Source organism: Lygodium microphyllum, chromosome 25 (genome assembly GCF_053477565.2).
Source record: "Lygodium microphyllum isolate KBCC chromosome 25, Lygodium_microphyllum_v1.1.10, whole genome shotgun sequence".
Classification (NCBI taxonomy): domain Eukaryota; kingdom Viridiplantae; phylum Streptophyta; class Polypodiopsida; order Schizaeales; family Lygodiaceae; genus Lygodium; species Lygodium microphyllum.
Window position 1 is genome coordinate 8,967,276 of NC_141159.1, and position 19,567 is coordinate 8,986,842.

Consider the following 19,567-nt stretch of genomic DNA (forward strand, 5'->3'; position numbering starts at 1 on the left):
AACTCTCTCTATAGGCCATACCTTATCATGCTAAACAATTGAGGCTGGAATCGAACCCTGTGCCACATTGCATCACATTACCCAAACTCAACACAATGTGTATGACCTTGTATGCATCCCAAAATTGAAGAAGCAAAAACAAATGGAAATGGGTATAGTAGACAGTGAATATGAATGTATTATAGTATTTTGAAATGTCTATTCAATTAAAGGATACAAAATAGTCAAGAAGAAATGATAGAGTGGACAATCTACATCGAAAATAAAAGGACACAAATATGAAGACCATTTGAGTTGTGTACTAGATTGTTCCGTTGTGCATTAGGGTGGAAGGAGCATTAAACAATTCACATAATTTCACTTGCATGTAACATAGTCGAAAATGAAATACGCAAACATGTTGGCTACAAATTTAGAACAGAGAAGGAAAAATCAAATTAAAGGGGTGGCATGCAATCAAGGAGTAAAGATCAACAAAGAATTTAGAGTATTGCCAATTTCATGAAAATACTCAAAACCATAACCTAAGTTAAATGTAGGGAATGTGAGCAATCAAATCAAAGGGATGCAAGGGAGCAATACAAATGAATAGCAAAACTATGAAGGAGATAAGGAAAGATTAAATGAGTGCAAGGGAACAATATGAATGAGCAACAAAATTGTTTGTTTGGGGGAGGGGGGGGGTAAAGGCACATGTGCCTATGCCGCCCTGTATTTACTACACACATTGTGACCGCATACATACACACTACAAATAGGGGGTGCCCATTACTATCACTTTATTCTTTATTCTTTTAGTGACTATTGAGTAAGAGAAGGCTGGTCACACATTGTGGCTATTGGAGTTCCCACATGTGGTATCTCTCTTACTCTCTTGTTCCATCCACCATAGCTCTTGCTTCCGCTTGTGTGCTTCCACTCATGCCCTACCTTTCAACTAGTATTAGAGTTAGCATTCAAAAAGCTTCTTCATCCTTTGCTTCAGCTCAAATTCAAAGCTTTAGCTCAAGGTTCCATTGCAACCATTGTTTCTTTCTCTTGAGGTATGCATTGAGTCTTCCCTTATCACACCTTATTCTAGTTGACTCCTAGCTTGTTAAGAAGCTTTCTAGGGCTTAATTGAGCCTCGTTGAGAGCTTATTGAGCTGAGAAGTCATTTTTTTCATTTTGACTGGATAAAGAGTATGCTATAGAAGTTGTGGACAGTTATGGCAACTTGACAACACTTTCATATTTGGGTATAACTTTTGCATACATTGGATTTAGGTGTTCTATATCTAGAAACAAAGAGAGCGATAAGAGCTACGAAGTTGATTCTATGCGGTTTTCAGTTCATTGTTTCACACAAAACAAAACAATTCTAGTAAGAATAGCAAACAATGAGCTCCATTATGCATGTTTAATGCCTCAATGATGCTATTTTGATACGTGGATATTATGGTTATGTATTGGGATGCTAGTTGGGTTGTTTAGAACTTTCTTAGCCTAGTTTTTTTGAGTTTCATTACTGTAATAATAATTTGGGTAGAAATCTATTAAGAGTAACTTTATGTCTATTGAGGCTTGATGTTATTCGGGTATGCCACTTACATGCATTGATGTCTAATATTGATATTTGGACCCAAATATGATTATGGATGGATTTACCACTCAAGTTTGAGCTACATTGGATGCTTTGGAGCTTTGGCTTTATGTTTCAATTGCTTTAGTTACTGATATTAAGGGCTTAAAGACTTACTTGGGTTTCATACTCTTGGATATATCTTGGATTTCAGATGGTCACGTCTTGCTCATTTGGCATTTGGATTTGCTTTAGTGAGAGCTACTTGTTATTGGCATTAGAGATTTGGATTTTTTATGTAGTTAAGCTTTTGTTCTTTGAGATAGTGAGACTCTTGGTTTATATATATGCTCTCTTGTATACTATTGGACACAATTACCTCTGCATATGGGCTTATTTGATTCTATATGCTTTGGACACTGACACTTACCTCTATTAGTAGTTTGTCAATGATATATATGCTTATAGGATGTTTGGTTTATTGAAAATTTGAGTTTGTGATAATCTTTGGTACCAATGGTCTATGCTTAATCGTTTACTAGTTGCATTCTTTGTATCCCGATTGATTGCTACTCGCATACCCCTGGCAGTGGGATCTCTCTTTCTTGGCTATTTGCCTATAGTTGGATTGACATATAATGCTATCTTTATTTTAACATTGCTATAATTATAGATTTCAATATTGTCTTGGAAAGCAGACATTATACTTTGGCCATCTATTTCTTGCTGGAGGACAGCTCTATACTTGGGTATTCCCTCCTATTTTGTCCTTGTTTTAGCTGAGTTTTTGGGGATGATTTGTAGTCATTTACAATAACCCATTCTCTTGGATTTTGCATTGATATACTATCATTATGACCGGTTCTGCAAATGATAGTGCTATCTTCAATATTAAAAAGTTTGACGACACTAATTTCACCTATTGAAAGATAGGTATGGTAGATACTAGTTCAAAAGAAACAAGTTCACCACCTAGTGTAAAGCTCGAAGAAATTAATCAAGCTACTTGGGATGAGTTAGATTAACTATGTAAATTCACTCTCATATTGTCATTATCAAATCAAGTTTATTTCTGTAACGTGCCCGCTCCTCAAATCGTGGGACATGTCTTAGCAGCCCATCAAGAGATATCTCTAGAAGACGCTGCCCGTCACTCCCAAGGAATGACATGGGGTTTGCCAACTAGGGTCTCTCGAGTCTCCCCTGCAACGGAACTTATTCAACCGTTCCCATTAGGATCGACCTGAAGGTCGCGGTCCTAGCCAACATTGTTTAAGGTCATAGACCGACTTTTTTCCTAACATTTCTCGTTAACATTTCCTTTGAGGAAAGCTCTCAGCTAGCCGAGACCACCCTTCTGTAGGATAGACCCATTGGTCACATCCACCATGCTTCCCTCGGGGGTTGTTTTAGTTATCTAATTACCTACCACGTTATGTTTGACATATAAAAGCAGCTTCCTTAATTAACCCGTTAGTCACAAGTTCCTTTACGTAATTTAGAGCACAGACACGAAGACAAGATAAAACAAGATCAAACACTTCCTTAACTTATCTTCAGATTAATGTTTGTCTTCCGCCCATCCAGGAGAATTAAGTGTTCCTTTCTGCCTCCGTAGAAAAATCATTCCGTCTTTCGGCAATAAAACCCGAAGGTTTATCCTACCAAGATTCCACCTTGTAACTAGTATCAAGGCCTCCAGATCCCATCCAGAGTCATGTAGAACACTTGTGTAGGGCCCGGAGGCATTGGGATTTATGGCCAGAGCCCCCAATGACACCCAAGCGTCCTCTTACGCCAAGTAATTTCCACGGAGAGACCTCTCGCGGCGGGTTCGGTCCACATTCTCGGCGCGGATTCACAACCCCCTTGGTTAGGGTTTGGCAGTTCGCAGGGAGTAGCTACCGCCATCCTTCCTTAATTATCCCTTTAGGAAATCAACCACAGCTGAAGCAACCAACTTAAAAACAATTACTAGGGAAAACATCCCTTTTTGTTTCCATGGCAATCAGTCATCTCAGACTAGGCCATGCAATCATCAATCACACCCCACTTGGGTTAACATCCAAAACCACATTAACAAACGCTTGAATGCACAACCTCTTGCTTCAAGGCATCGCAATCCCATTGCATGCACAATCAGAATTTAACTTGGATGTATCAAAACACTTTTACAACCTTTTTCAAACAACCAAGCATAACTTGGGTCAACAATCCATTTAGGGTTAGGTCATCGGCTTCAATTAAGATAGGAGCATATCCATTTGCGATAGTCCACAGCATGATCGATAAAACAATTCACATGCAATTATACTTATTCCTAATGCACCGGATCTCATGAAGGTCTAGGTTTCTATCCATCGAAAACTATCATTTCAGGTGTTTCTTTTAGTCATGATCGCGAAGCATGAATTCTAAATGACTATTCATGCACTGAACTGGTTTAACAGCTATTATTTTATGTGAAATAATGCGCTCTTCTACTTCTTTCTCTCTTCTTCTCCTTCTTCTCTTCTTCTTCTCCTTCTCTCTCACTACTTTTCTTCTTCTTCTTTTTCTCTTCTTCTTCTCCTTCCCTTCTTCCTCTCCTTCTCTCTCTCTCTCTTCCTCTTCTTCTTCTTCTTCTTCTCCTTCTGTCCCTCTCTTCTCTCTCTCTCTCCTTCTTCTCCTTCTCCTCTCTCTCCCTCTTCTTCTCCTTCTCTCTCTCCTTCTTCTCCTTCTTCTTCTTCTCCTCTCTCACCCTCTTCTTCTCCTTCTCTCTCCTTCTTCTCCTTCTTCTCCTTCTCCTCTCTCTCTCTTCTTCTCCTTCTTCTCTCTCCTTCTTCTCCTTCTCCTGTCTCTCTCTTCTTCTCCTTCTTCTCCTTCTTCTCCTTCTCCTCTCTCTCCCTCTTCTTCCCCTTCTCTCTCTCCTTCTTCAATTGAAACACCCAAAAATGAGACATTCCTAAAGCAAGATAGGTCAATCTAATCAATAATGTTCTTTGACACCAACCACCTAATTGATCCTTGATTCTCTCACAACCAATAGCTGCAAACTCTATCACTCCTCTTCCTCATCATCATTATTATCATTATTAAGAGCATTGAGTCAACTTATTAGGTTTTCTTTTCTCTCTTCGTACATAAGTTTCTTCATGTTACAACTCTTCCTCTCAAAAGGCACATGCTTTTCAGTGTGTTTAATCAATGGATTAACATGAATGCTTGCATGAGATTTCTTGTAAATGTTTTCAAGATCTTTTTGCTCTATTCTTTCTTTGATAAAGGCACTAAATTTGAGCTTATATTTTTCAAGCTCAGCATGACCTTCGAGAATGTAGTTTCTATGAATGTCTGCATTCAATGACTTGTCCTCCTTGTAGCCAAAGGCACCCTTGAGGGCCTTAAAGACCCCATTTCCAGTGGTATTTTGAACAAGACATGCAACAAGGCCCTAAAAGGATGGCGTTCATTACCAACTTTGACATTATAGTCTTCACTTGAAGCCTCAACATTTCGAGCATACTCTTTCAAAACTCTATGAACCGAGTCTAGTGCAATACACTGCAACATAATTGGTCAAGACCACCTTCAATCCATAGGAGGGTAGCTCATGAGCATATGCTCCTTGTACCCTTCATGAAGAAGTATCATCCCTCTCAAGGGTTACATGCACAACACCTTCATAAGCGTGGCCACCCTTTGATCAAATACTGTAGTTCGCTCAATATCTCAAGAGATTAATACTTCTCCCCCTTGTGCTATCCTTCAGCAGCCTAGCCACTTCTTTTCTAGGCCACCACAATTTTTCTAATAAATCATTAGTTGCTACTAACTGCACTTGCTATCTGTCATCAAGGGAGGTTTGGCCTGAATTGCAAGTGCACATGGGATGTAGCCAAAACCTTTGGGAGCATGCACATACACTGTATTTTTAACACTTATTGTTATGACTATTGCATATAGAGAACATGCTCATTTGAAAAGTACCACATGCATTGTAATATGAGACTTGATGATGCAATCTTCTAATTAGTATTAGATACTAACTAGTGATTAGCAATTTTTATAGCCAACCATAAACACCAAACATGAGGAAATACTCTTTCCTTCATCTCTTCTTCCTCTGGTCAATAAGAATTAGGCATTGCTTGTGTTTTTGCAAACTTCTTGATGATTCCACACACAATCAAAAAGATGAGCTACTACTGGTTATGCTCTCCTTTCCTTGTGACAAGCCCTCACCCTTGAAGTACATCGTGGCTATCCTCTGTAAAGCCACACCATCCCATCATCAAGGGACCCCCTCTCCGTTGACCTTGCAGGCATCTCCAATTGTCTAGACGGAGTCACCCCCTTGAGTGGATTGTGATCAAGATCAAGATTCACAATACCCACATCTACCTTGCTTGCCAAATGTGAGACATCATCAACATCTCATACTTATTGCTCATCCTTTAAATGTTGCTCTTGTTGTCTACAACAACTAAAGTAGATTTTGGCAATTTATTCACAGCAAAAGCAGCAACTCACAGATAATTTGCTCATAAAAGATCCAAATAGCTTGCAAACAATGCCTTTAGTAGTTAAAGGTGGTCCAGAAGACATGGGTGCATGTGAAACTACTGCATAAGCCGAAGGTGTAAGAGTGGCAATTGGAGCAATAGCAGTATGGGAGATAGTCACATGGATAGAGCTTCTCTCCTGAGACCCCCATGGCATGAAAGGAGTGCGATTCAACATAATACCTGCATGTTGAAAACTTGGAGTATTTTGTGGATGTTCATTAGGCTAGTGACATAGTAAGCAAGAGGTCCACAACAGGGATGTTCATTACCTTTGGTGGGACCACCATTGTAGGGAGTAGTTTGAGGCAGAGTTGCAATGTTTTGTCAATACAAAGTCAAGTACATGGTAATGGCCTATGGCATGTAGGAATGCATGTGTTGGAAAGTTTCATTCAAATGATATCCCTACATAAAAATGTGTACCCCATTCTAGTCCAATTTGAATATTAGAGTGCAACCACCAAAGGCATTGACTATGGCATACCTCTTCTGATTTCACACATTGTTGTGACTAGCATGAAAGCTTTCAAATTTAGCCTAATGAGCATTTCTTTGATTGTTTTAGCTTAAGGGCTAATTTGTGCTTTAGGTATCTCCATGTTCACATTCAGTAGCAAATGAAACTAACATCTTCTCCTACTCCATGCTCATATAGAGTAGCAAAGGACACTCACATAGATGTGCTCCATGCTCACTCAGAGCAGCAAAAAACACTCACATTTAGATACTTCATGTTCACATGTAGGCTTCATGCTATATTGGCATTCTCAATCCTCCCAAAGCATGATCTTTACAGCTATATGATGCTAAATTAAAGCATTAATAAGCAAATAAATAAAGCTACTTAATTGATAAATGTAAGTGTGATGTTGTACCTTTATTTTTAGGCCTTTCAATGTGTGGTCTATAGGGCTTCTCCATGCTCCATTAGAGCAACAAAGAACTCAAAAATTTGATTTATGGTCACATGCAAACCTAATGCTATACCTACATTCACTACCCTTCCAATGTGTGGTCCTATGATCATCTAATATTGTACTTGCTCCATGCTCACATGCAAGCCTAATGTTGCACTTGTTGTTAGATGACACACCATGCAAGGACTATGAAGTTGTATGCTTTATGATTGTAGGCAAATACCCTCTCTTACACTATGAAGAGCTTGTGAATCTGCCAATACAAACCACCTCATCCTATTTGCAAGAGTTCATAATCAAGTCCCATATTATGCTACAAGACCTACATTATAAGAAAGGGTTTTCGATAAGTTAGGTCACTCCACTTTAGGCACATGACTAAATCTATTTTGAGAAGATTCAGCTCTACTACACCATTACTTAACACACATGTCTAGATCAATTCTTCTTCACCTTAAAAACATGGTTAACTGTGTGCAAACTTCAAAAATTGCAAAAGATAATTTTCACATTCATGTTTCATAAATACTATAGTTTTAAGAACGCGTTCCAAATATTAATCAAGGGTACATGTTTTGTAGTCCATGACATGGTGCAATAATGGTCTTGAGGACTAACATTGCAGCATGCACACTCCATGCTCTTAATGACAAGTATTATGCAACACATCAACTACACCAAACTTGTAGATAGTCCTTAGAATAAGAAATTGTTCTTTGAGAGAGAGAGAGAGAGAGAGAGAGAGAGAGAGAGAGAGAGAGAGAGAGAGAGAGAGAGAGAGAGAGAGAGAGAGAGAGAGAGAGAGAGAGAGAGAGAGAGAGAGAGAGAGAGAGAGAGAGAGAGAGATGCTTGTGATGTTGAGAATACAAGGCGAGTTGATAACAAGAGGGGAAATGACAACACTATAATCATATAATGCAAGCTGCATGTAGTGATGTGCCTCGAATCCTCATCATTTATAGTGCCCAAACAAGAAATGCATAAAATTGTGCAACAAGACACTTTTCCCCTATTTTAGGAGGCCTTTTTACTCAGTTCACATAGAAAATTGGAAGTTGATCCACATGACCTAAGGTAGAGGAGCTAGTTATGTGATACCCTTCCAAAAAGTGTAAAGACATCTACAAAGCAATCATAATTTTGGAGAAACAAAATAAAAGGCCATTAACTTATGATAGAAGCATATAATTATAAAAACTCAATTGGATGAGTAAGATGACGAGTTTTGAACTCTTGTCACCCAATCAATGCGCTAGAAAATCATTGCTCTAACCACAAAGGCAACCCACTCCATCATGTAACTAGTCCAATCTGCTAATAATAAATAAAAGGGGCACTGCATTCCAAAAAAGTGTCATCCAACTAGTACATTTTTTTAACTAGATACTTTACCCTAGATCAGTTTTAGTTTTCTCTAAAAAATGTTGGAAACCCCCACATAAATAGCTCTCTCTCCCTCTCCCCCCTCTCTCTCCCCCCCCCCTCTCTCTCTCTCTCTCTCTCTCTCTCTCTCTCTCTCTCTCTCTCTCTCTCTCTCTCTCTCTCTCTCTCTCTCTCTCTCTCTCTCTCTCTCTCTCTCCTTGCAGTTTACCCCAACCCCACTACTATAATTAGGGACATATTGCATCCAAGCTTTGGGGGGGGAGTGGAATGCCACTCCTTGTCTAAACCCTTGGTCACACCATGTGCTTACAAGGGCAGCCATGTTATCTTAACCCTTACCTTCCCTTGCTACCACCCCATTGAAAAGGGAATGCTCTTGGCATGCTCTTGGACCGCTTATGCCTCATGTCTATGCTTGACAGTTAGGCTTCATACATTACATGCTTTGGTTTGTGATATATGCCGCTTGGTTTGTCTATGCTTTACCGACATTGGGAGCTTTGCCTTGGATGTATTTGAGCATTTCTGACTCAGTTTGATCATTTATTTGGTTGCTATCAAATGTCATTGAGTTGATAGAGATCTTATTTTGGGATTATGTATTGCTCGTTGGTTGCTTCCATCAGTTGCTTCATGTATGTCATGCTCTTGGGATGCGTATGACGCATTGACTTGGTCACTTATCACTGGTACTTTGTCTTGGGTTGCTTGAGTCCTTAACTCGTTGCCTTTTGTGCCAGTGGGAGCATCTTGCATGCTTACTTGACCTTGAGCAGGGATTACATGCTATTGGAGCAGTTATATGTATTGGAGTAGTCTATGCCATTGAGCAGTTACAGATGTATTGAGACTTTGGGATTATACTCCGACAATTGGATGTTGCATTGAGTATATGTCTTGGTTCACAGGATGCTTATGAGCTGAGTCTCAGTTTTGGATCCGCTTTCTTTTGAGCAGACACCTATTTGTGTCAGGTTTTGGCAGTTGCATGTACATGTTGCCTAGATTGTCTGGGGGTGTGCCTCTTACTGGCAGATGCTATTTGACATCTCTCGGTGTTATGCTCATGTATTTTCATTGTCATTTGGCTTTGCTTTGTCCTCTTTATGCCGGCTTTGGACCTAGCATTGTTTAGTTGACATTAGATCCAGTTTTGGGACAGTTTGCTCTCATTGTTGCAATTCTGAAATTTATTACAGCAAGCATTTATTGGTGGACTGAGCAGTATTTTTTATGTTGAAATATCTTGATTTGGTGTACCGCACCTAGTACTAAGTGGGCAGCATTTTTTGGCACACTTCTCGCCATTTGGAGCTCATTTCAGTGGATTTTGGGCACTTTCTGCAATAAAACAGCAAGCAGTTTTAGACTGTCTGTGCATTTCCAGCCTGCATTATGGCGTCCTCTTCGACTAATAATGCCATATTTAACATCACAAAGATATTGGAAGAGTAAAATTTGGCAGGTCTTGGTGCAGAAATCTCAGATTAAGCCACTTCGGTTGAGCGGGGAGCAACCTGAAACTATGAACAATGACGACTGGCTTGAACTTGATGAGCTATGCAAGTCCACGATTGTATTGTCTATCACTGAACAGGTACATTATAATGTATTTGAGGAAACACAGAGTGCATGGGATCTATGGAATAAGATAAAGAATCTTTATGATAAGAAAAGTCCGACGAGTCAGATGTACTGGTTGAAGCAGCTTATGGATCTGTGCATGAAGGATAATGCGACTATGTCTACTCACTTGAGCCAGTTCCATGCTATACTGAAGAACCTGACTTCGCAGGATATCACCTTTGGAGAGGAAGTAACTCCTCTTTTCTTGCTTGGTACTCTGAATGAGTCATGGGATGTATTCCGCACTGCCCTATGTGCCTCTAGTGCTTCTCTGAAACTGAATGATGTTGAGAGTGCTCTTCTGCATGAAGAGGTTAATCGCAAAAACTTGGATGCCTCTCATATTTCACATGCTTTGACAGTTGGAGGCAGGAATGATAGGAATGATCGTGGTCATGGCCGCGGCCGTGACTCGCAGAAGGGTCAGTCTAAATCTCGTGGAAAGTCGCGTAGTAAGTCGCGTGGGCGCAACGCTAATCACTTGTCATCATTGTGGGAAAAAGGGCCATATCAGACCACAGTGTCATGAGTTGCGCAAGGATAAGGGGAAAGAGAAAGTGCAGGAGAAGTCCTCTGATCGCAGCATAGTACCTGCGAAGTCCAGCGTCAAGATTGAGGAAATTAATGTCACGCAGACCGAGGATTCCGAAGGTGGTGATGAGTTCATACTTGCAGCTAGTTCTTCTGATGCCTCACACTTGACTGAGACACCTAGTATGTATGCACAGTGCTGGTTATTGGATTCAGGTGCATCCTTCCATGTGATGCCTTACCGTGAATGGTTTCACTCTTACCGTACTGTATCTGGATCAGTCAGACTTGGAGATGACAGGTCTCTTGATATTGTGGGCTGTGGAGATATTCCGTTGCAGTTTTCCACTAGCAGTTGCTTTTTGCTCAGGGATGTACGTCATGTACCTGCGCTTACGTGCAGTCTTATGTCTGCAGGACAGTTGGATGATGCAGGGTTTCATGTTTGTTTTGGGGATTCTGCCTGGAAGATTACCAGAGGCAGACTTGTGTTTGCTAGAGGCGCCAAGGCTGGCAGCCTCTATCCTCTTGTTGTATCTGGGTCTTCTGTAGACCATGTTTTGGCAGTGGGTTCTATCCCACATGTATCACTTTGGCATGCCCGTTTGGGGCATATGTCTTTGAAGGGAATGAAAATGTTATCTGGTTTGCAGTATCTTCCACCTTTAGACTATGCACGTTTTGACTTGTGTGATCATTGTCTTTATGGTAAGCAGAATAGGTCTACGCATAAGAAATTGGGTAGGCCATGCATGAGTGAGCCCTTGGCTTTGGTGCATTCAAATGTTTGTGAGCCCATGCCATGTATGTCTAAGGGTGGCACGAAGTACTTTGTTACCTTCATTGATGATTTTTCTAGGAAAGTGTGGGCTTATCCCATAAAGCAAAAGTCTGATGTCTTGGCAGTCTTTTAGTGTTGGCTTGCTCTTGTTGAGAACCAGACTGGGTATAGACTGAAATGCCTTAGGATTGACAATGGGGGAGAATATATCTCACATTCTTTTGAGCAATTTTGTGATGACAGGGGTATTAAGCATCAGTTGACCGCCCCTTACACCCCCGCCCAGAATGGTTTGGCTGAGCGCATGAACAGGACTATTTAGGAGCGTGTCCGCTCTATGCTTAGCCATGCAGGCCTACCACAGAGCTTTTGGACTGAGGCAATTAGTACGGCAGTGCATGTCATAAACCGATCGCCTTCTAGTGGATTGGATTTCCAGGTTGCAGAGGAAGTTTGGGCTGGTAAGCCACCCTCTTATGCGCATCTCCATGTCTTTGGATGTGAGGCATTCTGCCATGTGCCCAAGGACAAGAGGAGTAAGTTGGATCTAAAGAGCATTAAATGCATCTTTCTTGGTTATGGTGATTCAGGAGAGATGGGCTATCACCTATGGGATCCGCAGGCACGGAAAATAGTACGCAACCATGATGTAGTCTTCTATGAAGACAAGTTGCACAGGCAGCCTGAGAAGGTGGTTGAGATCCGCAGAGTGATCTTTCAGGAGGAGCCTAGAGCTCCTGCACAGCCAGTTGGACAGCCTACAGCTGCAGCAGATGCTCATGGTCAAGGTATTGGACAAGCAACTGGGCAGGCAGCAGAGCCTGCAGTGAGACGGTCTGCTAGAGACAGACGTCCACCTGATAGATTTTAGCCCTCTATGCATTATGTTTTGGTTATAGATGCAGGAGAGCCTTTCACTTATGATGAGGCTATGTGCAGGGGTGATAGTCACTCTTGGGAGAGGGCTATGCAGTCTGAGATCGACTCCTTGCATAAGAATGAGACTTGAGATTTGGTTGCCTTGCCTAAGGGCAAGAAGGCTTTGACATGCAAGTGGGTGTACAAGCTGAAAAGTACCCCTGGACACCCCAAGCCGGCATACAAGGCTAGATTGGTAGCAAAGGGTTTTAAGCAGGAGCATGGTGTAGACTTTGATGAGGTCTTTTCTCCTGTGGTTAAGATGACCACCCTTCGCTTGGTCTTGGCTTTGGTTGCTCAGCTTGACTTAGATCTATATCAGATGGATGTCAAGATGGCTTTCTTACATGGGGACTTGCATGATGAGATCTATATGGAGCAGCCTAAGGGCTTTGCAGAACCTGGCAGGGAACACCTAGTGTGCAAGTTGAAGAAAAGTCTTTATGGCTTGAAGCAGGCACCTAGGGAATGGTATCATAAGTTTGATGCCTTTATGCAGTCATAGGGCTACAGCAGGAGTGCTATGGATCCGTGTCTTTACACGAAGAAAGCCCGTGATGGTTCATTGCTTATTTTGGTACTCTATGTGGATGATATGCTAATAGCAAGGAAAGCTCATGATGAGCTAGATGCTCTTAAATCTCAGCTGAAGAAGAGCTTTGAGATGAAGGATTTGGGACATGCCTCTCACATACTTGGTATATGCATTAGACGCGACAGGCATCAGGGACTCCTCTACTTGTCACAAAGGGAGTATATTCATAAAGTCCTTGAGCACTTCCGCATGCAGGACGTAAAGCCTATTGGCTGTCCATTGCCTTCTTATATGAAGGTATCATAGGCCGATTGTCCGCAGACAGATGAACAGAGGGCCAAGATGGCCCAGATCCCTTATGCTTCAGCCGTGGGCAGTTTGATGTATGCCATGATAGCCACTCGTCCAGATATTGCCTTTGCAATTGGTGTTGTGGCACGCTATATGGTTACACCTGGTAGGAAACATTGGGATGCCGTGAAGGGTATCATGAGGTACTTGAAGGACACAACAGATATGTGTATTTGCTATGGCAGCCAGGATACAGGGGTCATGGGGTACACTGACTCCGATTATGCAGGACATGCAGATAGTAGGAAGTCCACTTCTGGCTATGTATTCACCTATGCTGGAGGTGCTGTCTCTTGGATGTCCAGAGTTCAGAAGTGTACGGCTTTGTCTACCACTGAGGCCGAGTATGTTGCAGCCACTGAGGCTTGCAAGGAGGCCATATGGCTAGGCCGTCTAGTTGTTGACCTTGGGATTGATGTTATACCTACACTGCATTCGGATTCTATGAGTGCCATTCAATTGGCTAAGAATCCGGTCTTCCATGTGAAGACGAAACACATTGAGGTGAGGTATCACTTCATACGTGGTGTCGTGGAGGACAAGTCTGTTGACCTTGTCAAGATCTCCACCACTGACAAGAATCCTGCAGATCTGCTCACGAAAAGCCTCACTACTGAGCGTTTTGCCTTCCTCAGGAGATTGATGGGCATTGGATGAGATGTTTCCTTTCCTCATCCCTTGTACCTATGTACAGTTGTACTATCTTTTTCTTTTCTTTTCTCTCTCACTGGGGCAGATTCGCCTTTAAGTGGGAGGTTGTTGGGGTAAAGGCGCCTCCACCGTGCCGCCCCATGTATTACTACACTGACAGTACCCACCACTGCACACTGCAGGTGGCGGGCGCCCGTCACGTCACTTTATTCTTTACATTCATTTTAGTGACTAGTAAATAAAGGAAGGCCCGGTCACACATTGTGACTGTTGGAGTTCCCATTTCTTGTCTCTCTCTTTCTTGCTCTTGCTCTCCCACCATAGCTTGCGTGCAAGCTTCGATCCTTCTCACCTTTCAAGGCGTCCTAAATCGCCGGATTTCTCCATCAAGCAATCATGGCCAATTTCGACTCTGCATCACCGCTTCCTGAGCCAACCTTGGAGCAGTGTATGGATTTAATATCCATGCAGCTTGAAGAAGAGTGTCAACACCACGTACAACTGGAGCAAGAACTGAAGTCCCTCAAGCATCCTGCCACTGAAATTTCTACCAACAACAGCAACCTAGTTCTCACCATCAACACTACTTTGGATGTCAACGCTAGTCGAAGGGAGTCCAAGATAAGCAAGCATACATTCAAATTTAATTCTTTTGATGGTCTTAAAGATGGTTGCAAAATTCTATCATGGTTAAGTCAGTTCGAAGCTTATTTTGACAATGAGAAATACTCAGAAAGTGATAAAATTAAACGTGCATCTCATTATTTTATTGAGAAAGCTGCACTATGGTGGGATGTCACGCATAAAAGCATTGATCGTCCTCTCACATGGAATGAATTTTGCAAGAAGGTTCTTGCAAATTTTCTCCCTGCACAATTCGAGCCCCGCATGCAACAACAATGAGACCTATTCATGCAATGGGAACGTGAGTCTATCCCTCAATACACTGAAAGATTTTGGAGCACTCTCTTGCAACTCCAAATGGTGGAGCCAGTGGCCGAATCTACCTTCAAGAGAAAGTATATGATCCATCCAAGCCGAAGTCAACATGTTCAAGCCCAATAACCTGGACGAAGCCATATCCCTAGCTCATGACGCTGAAAAGAAGCAATCTAAAGACCAAAGGCAATTTTCAGCATCCAACGGTAACAACATGTATGTTGCTAGGTGGCCCCTACGCAAAGGGATGAGCGCCTTAAATGGTTCTGCTTTGTGTGTATGTTGGCGGGATGAGCGCCTTAAATGGTTCTTTGTCAATGCGGGGCACGTTCCTAAGAATTGTCTTAGGCGGAAGGTCGATGGGGACGCCTATCCTTTCCAGGCATTGATGCAAGTGTGAACGTGGGTGGTACCATTTTATCCACACGAGTATTAACATTTTTGTGAATTAATTATTGTATGGAATTCCAAATTAATTGATTTATGTGGCTAGCTGCAATTATTCAGTTGGTTATTATTCTAACATGATTTTTTGAATTTTTGGCAACTAATGTGTAGAGCAAGGAGAATTGGAAAGGCGCGCCACGCGCAAGCATTCTAAAGATTATTTTCTCAAGAATTTATTTGGCAATTATTGGATTATTGTATTAGATGCACCGTTATTTCTTATAAAGCGTGCGCATAGCCTCTATGTAAATATTTATTAGCAAAATAGATTTTTAGAAGATATGTCCAATAAAATATTAATGGTTCTAGAGAGTTGTGGGATGCACAACTGCTAGCATCCATTAATTCAGATTACTCTATCTCTTTTCTAGTTCACTCAAACTCTTTATGCAAGAGTGATTGTAAAGGGCCTAAATCTTGGGCAAAGAAGATTTCATAATATTATTATAAATACGGCATGAATGAAGGGAGCTGCCCACTTCATGTCGAGGGGAGATTGAACCCAATCTTGAGTCACTTCATCTTACTTTACCTTCTCTTTTAGTCTATTTTTAATTTCTCATGAGTCATATGCAATTTTATGAGTAAAAGAGAGAAAGAGGGAGCTTCTTCCATTTGCTACATGCAAATCACACATCCATTGCTCGCAAAGATCACTTTCATTCCACTGAAATAATCACTCTCAAGGCTCTAATTTTCATCCATTTTGCCCTAACCTTGACATTGAATTGTTTGCCTCTTGTTTCAATGCCAAGAATGAAAATTTTACCCAATGGTAAGTGAAATAAAATTGTAAAGCAGTGAGTCACTGCTGTAGGTATTCCTTACCTATACCCATTTCATTTTCAGCCTTATTCCATCCCAATTCTTGCATATCATGAAATGGAAAAATTTTGATTCAGCCATCCATATCATGCTTTGATTGTTAGAATACTAGCTTTGCCATGCATATTCCAACCGAGGAAAAAGGTTGAAGCCAAACGAGATAGCAAGACAATAGAGAGGTGACCCTCCTTACTATTTAAGACTCCGTAGGGGTGCACAACCTAGCCTAGAAGGAACTTTGCACACCTTCTAGAGTTTCAAAGCCCATTTAGGTGCCTGTCCTGTCATTTTATCTCTCACCACAGGTGGTGGACCACGGAAGACCACTTGGGAAAGAGTGGATGAAGATCTGAAGACTAGTGGTACCAAACATGACAATTTGTGATATCCTTGAATAGATATATATGTCTTTCCAACATGTACCTGTCAGTTGCAAGTGTTTCCTGGATACCTACAAGTGCCCTACAGTCCATCATAGGTCTATTAGTTGTTTTGGGGGTCTACAAGTACTAAAAGATCCATTTTAGGGTGAAACATGGCTTTTACAGGGTGTTTACAGGTTACAGGAATTCACAAGACAGGTTCATAGTTTCTATTATAGGAATTTCTGTCATGATCTAATTTGGGAGCTTGATAGCTTGATTTGAATAGGGAATATCAAACTTCTATTTGAATAAAAAATTTGAGTAATCAGACTCCGGAAGCAAAAGTTATAGCAATTTTTCTGACAGGGGTGCACTATTTGAGTTCATTTCACCCATATACCCTATTGCAAGCTGAGTTCTTGCTAAATCTGGAGTATCCCTGCTATATAAGCTTCCTTTGCATCAAGAAACCATTGGCATTGGTGCAATACTAAGCAAGATATTGACAGTTTTCTTCCCTATAATTATCTTTGACACCACCTATCCATAATGGCCAAAAACAAAAGAAAAGATCAAGTCATGGAGACCATTCAAGAAGACATCAGAGAATATATCAACGATAAAAAAAACACTAATAAATTCCTCAATCATGACCAAAAAGATGATGTTGTAAGCATTGGTAATGCTCATAGTGCACGAGTGGGTAATGATGGAAATCCCTTGTCTCACGAACCTTTTGAAGATCTCATGATTTCAAGAGAGATGTGTATGCTGAACATTGGGATACATGATCATTATGAGAAACTATCCAAATCTTTAGGGAAGGTTGAGAACACATCCAACAAAGTGGATGAAGGACTTCAGCAGAGCTGGTCAAGTTTATGAAGAGTGGATTTGAAGATATAGTAGTAGCTATCACGGACTTGAAGACTCAAACCACATCTTTCCCACCAAATGTACCCACTTCTCATATTGAAAATACTTCAGCCCAGCCCTCCAATATGAAAGGAAAGGGGATTGATCAGCCTACAATGTTAACCTTTGAGAAAGGAGAGCCATCAACACTGAAGAGTGCTCATTATTAGCCACCAATGTCATCAAAGCATCATACTCGTCCTCAATTCAATTCAAGAAGTGAGGTTACTTATGAAGAAGAGGAGGACCTAAGAGAAGAAGAGAATGAAGAGTTTCATGGATGTGACCCCTTCTACAAATCTTTTCCCTCTCAATATACCATTAAGTAAAAATAATCGGACTTTCATGATAAGAGTGGAAGATTTGATGAAAGAAGGTCATTTCATGATATCATCAACAAAGACGTCATTTCATGGTCAGCCCACTAATGGACAGCATCATTCTTTTGGATTGAGACAACCGCATCATGGTGCTAATAATTCTAGACCAAACTCTTTTGGAAGAGATTCGATGAATAGAGATTCTTGGAGACAATCATCTTTTGGGCAGCACTCCAACAATTTCCAGCCAACCTATAATGAAAGGGAGTACAAAGAAAATATTACCATTTACAACTTCAAGGGGGATAATGCATTTCCAACGGAGTGGGAAGAATGGGTAAACAAATTAGAGATGTACTTTACACTTTTCCCTTGCCATGATGAAGCCAATATCTATTTTGCGGGACTCCATCTTGAAGGCTACGCGCATACATGGTGGAGATATATGCAAAGAGTTGGTCACAATTTTGCTTCTTTGGAGGATTTTAAGAAGGCAATGTTGGAAGTGTTTGTCACTCCAATGGAGAAAGAAAGATGGCAAAGAAGATGGTATGGTCTTCAACAAAGGGACATGTATGTTCATGATTACTCTTATATGTTCCTTAATCTTTTTATGTACATTGAAGGGATTGATGATTTGGCCAAGTTAAACAAATACATATTTGGTCTAGATTCAGCCCTCTCTTTGAAAGTAGGTGCAATGCAGCCCAAGACAATTCATGAAGCCATTTTATATGCTGAAAGGTATGGGCAGAAATATAGAAGAGAATCAATGGGTGTTTAGCCAAAAAGTGCAGGGTATTCATTGCCTAATCAGCCTTCAAGAGTTGGAGCACATTTCAGTCAGCAAAGGGATGTATTTAGGCAAGAAGGCAAGGGAACTAGTACTTACAGCAGTAATTACAGCAAGTCACCTACATATCCAACGGTCTATGGATCAAAACCAAGTGGAGGAAATGGTTATAGGCCAATGGTTGAAGCAAAACAAAGCTTTGCAAGGGATGAAAATGCACAAAAGGGATCTCAAAATAGCACTTACAGCAAGATCCTTTCAAATGATCAAATAAGGGACATAAGGGCCAAAGGGTTATGCTTCAAGTGTGGAGAAAAGTGGACACAAGACCATATATTAAAATGCAAATCCAAAAATAGCAACCTTAACTTTATCATCATCAATGAGCCAGATGAAGATGAAAGTGAAGAGGGAAATATGTTTCATGTGGAAGAAAACCCTATGGTTGAAGAAATGCATGATGAAGATGAAGGAAATAATTATGAATTTTATGATATTGTGGACAACTTTTCTTTTGATCTGGAGGTTCTTTATGTGCAATTTCTCATTATGCATGGACCGATTGTAAGGAAGAAAACACCCTTAGACTTGAAGGGATGATCAATGGAAGAGTGGTTCACCTTTTGATTGATACGGGCAGCATCCATAGCTTCATTAATACCAAATCTTTGCATGGGCTGAGATTGCTTCCTCAACAAATGCAAGTGTTGTTGAAGATCTAAGTGGCTAATGGAGCTTATGAATCAAGTAATGAAGTATGCCTGCATACTCCTATCACTCTATCTCCTTCATATACTTTAGAAGTGGACTTGATCACTTTGGAAATGGGTCCCATAGAGATTGTCATTGGCTGTGATTGGTTGAAAACCATTGGAAATTTTTCTTTGGACTTGGAAAACACACTGATGGAGTTCAAATGGAATGGACAGCAAATAATATTGAAGGGCATTAGTCAAAAGAAAATGGAACTCATCTCTATGAAGAAGATACGTAAAGAAATCAATGCACAGTCATGCATATTCACTCTTTTGCTTGCGAAAGTGGATGAAGAGCAGCCACCAAATCAGCCATCATCTTCTTCAAAGCAAAAGGATCTTAGAATGGAAGAGCTATTGGAGGAATACAAAGATTTATTTCAGCAACCATCATCTTTGCCTCCAAA

The 19,567-nt window shown here is 40.9% G+C and overlaps 1 pseudogene; it reads right to left on the reverse strand.

Moving 5' to 3' along the window:
• Nucleotides 1-4,601: 4,601 nt before the first annotated feature.
• LOC148013896 (large ribosomal subunit protein uL18y pseudogene) lies at nt 4,602-16,485 on the reverse strand (annotated as a pseudogene).
• Nucleotides 16,486-19,567: the final 3,082 nt, after the last annotated feature.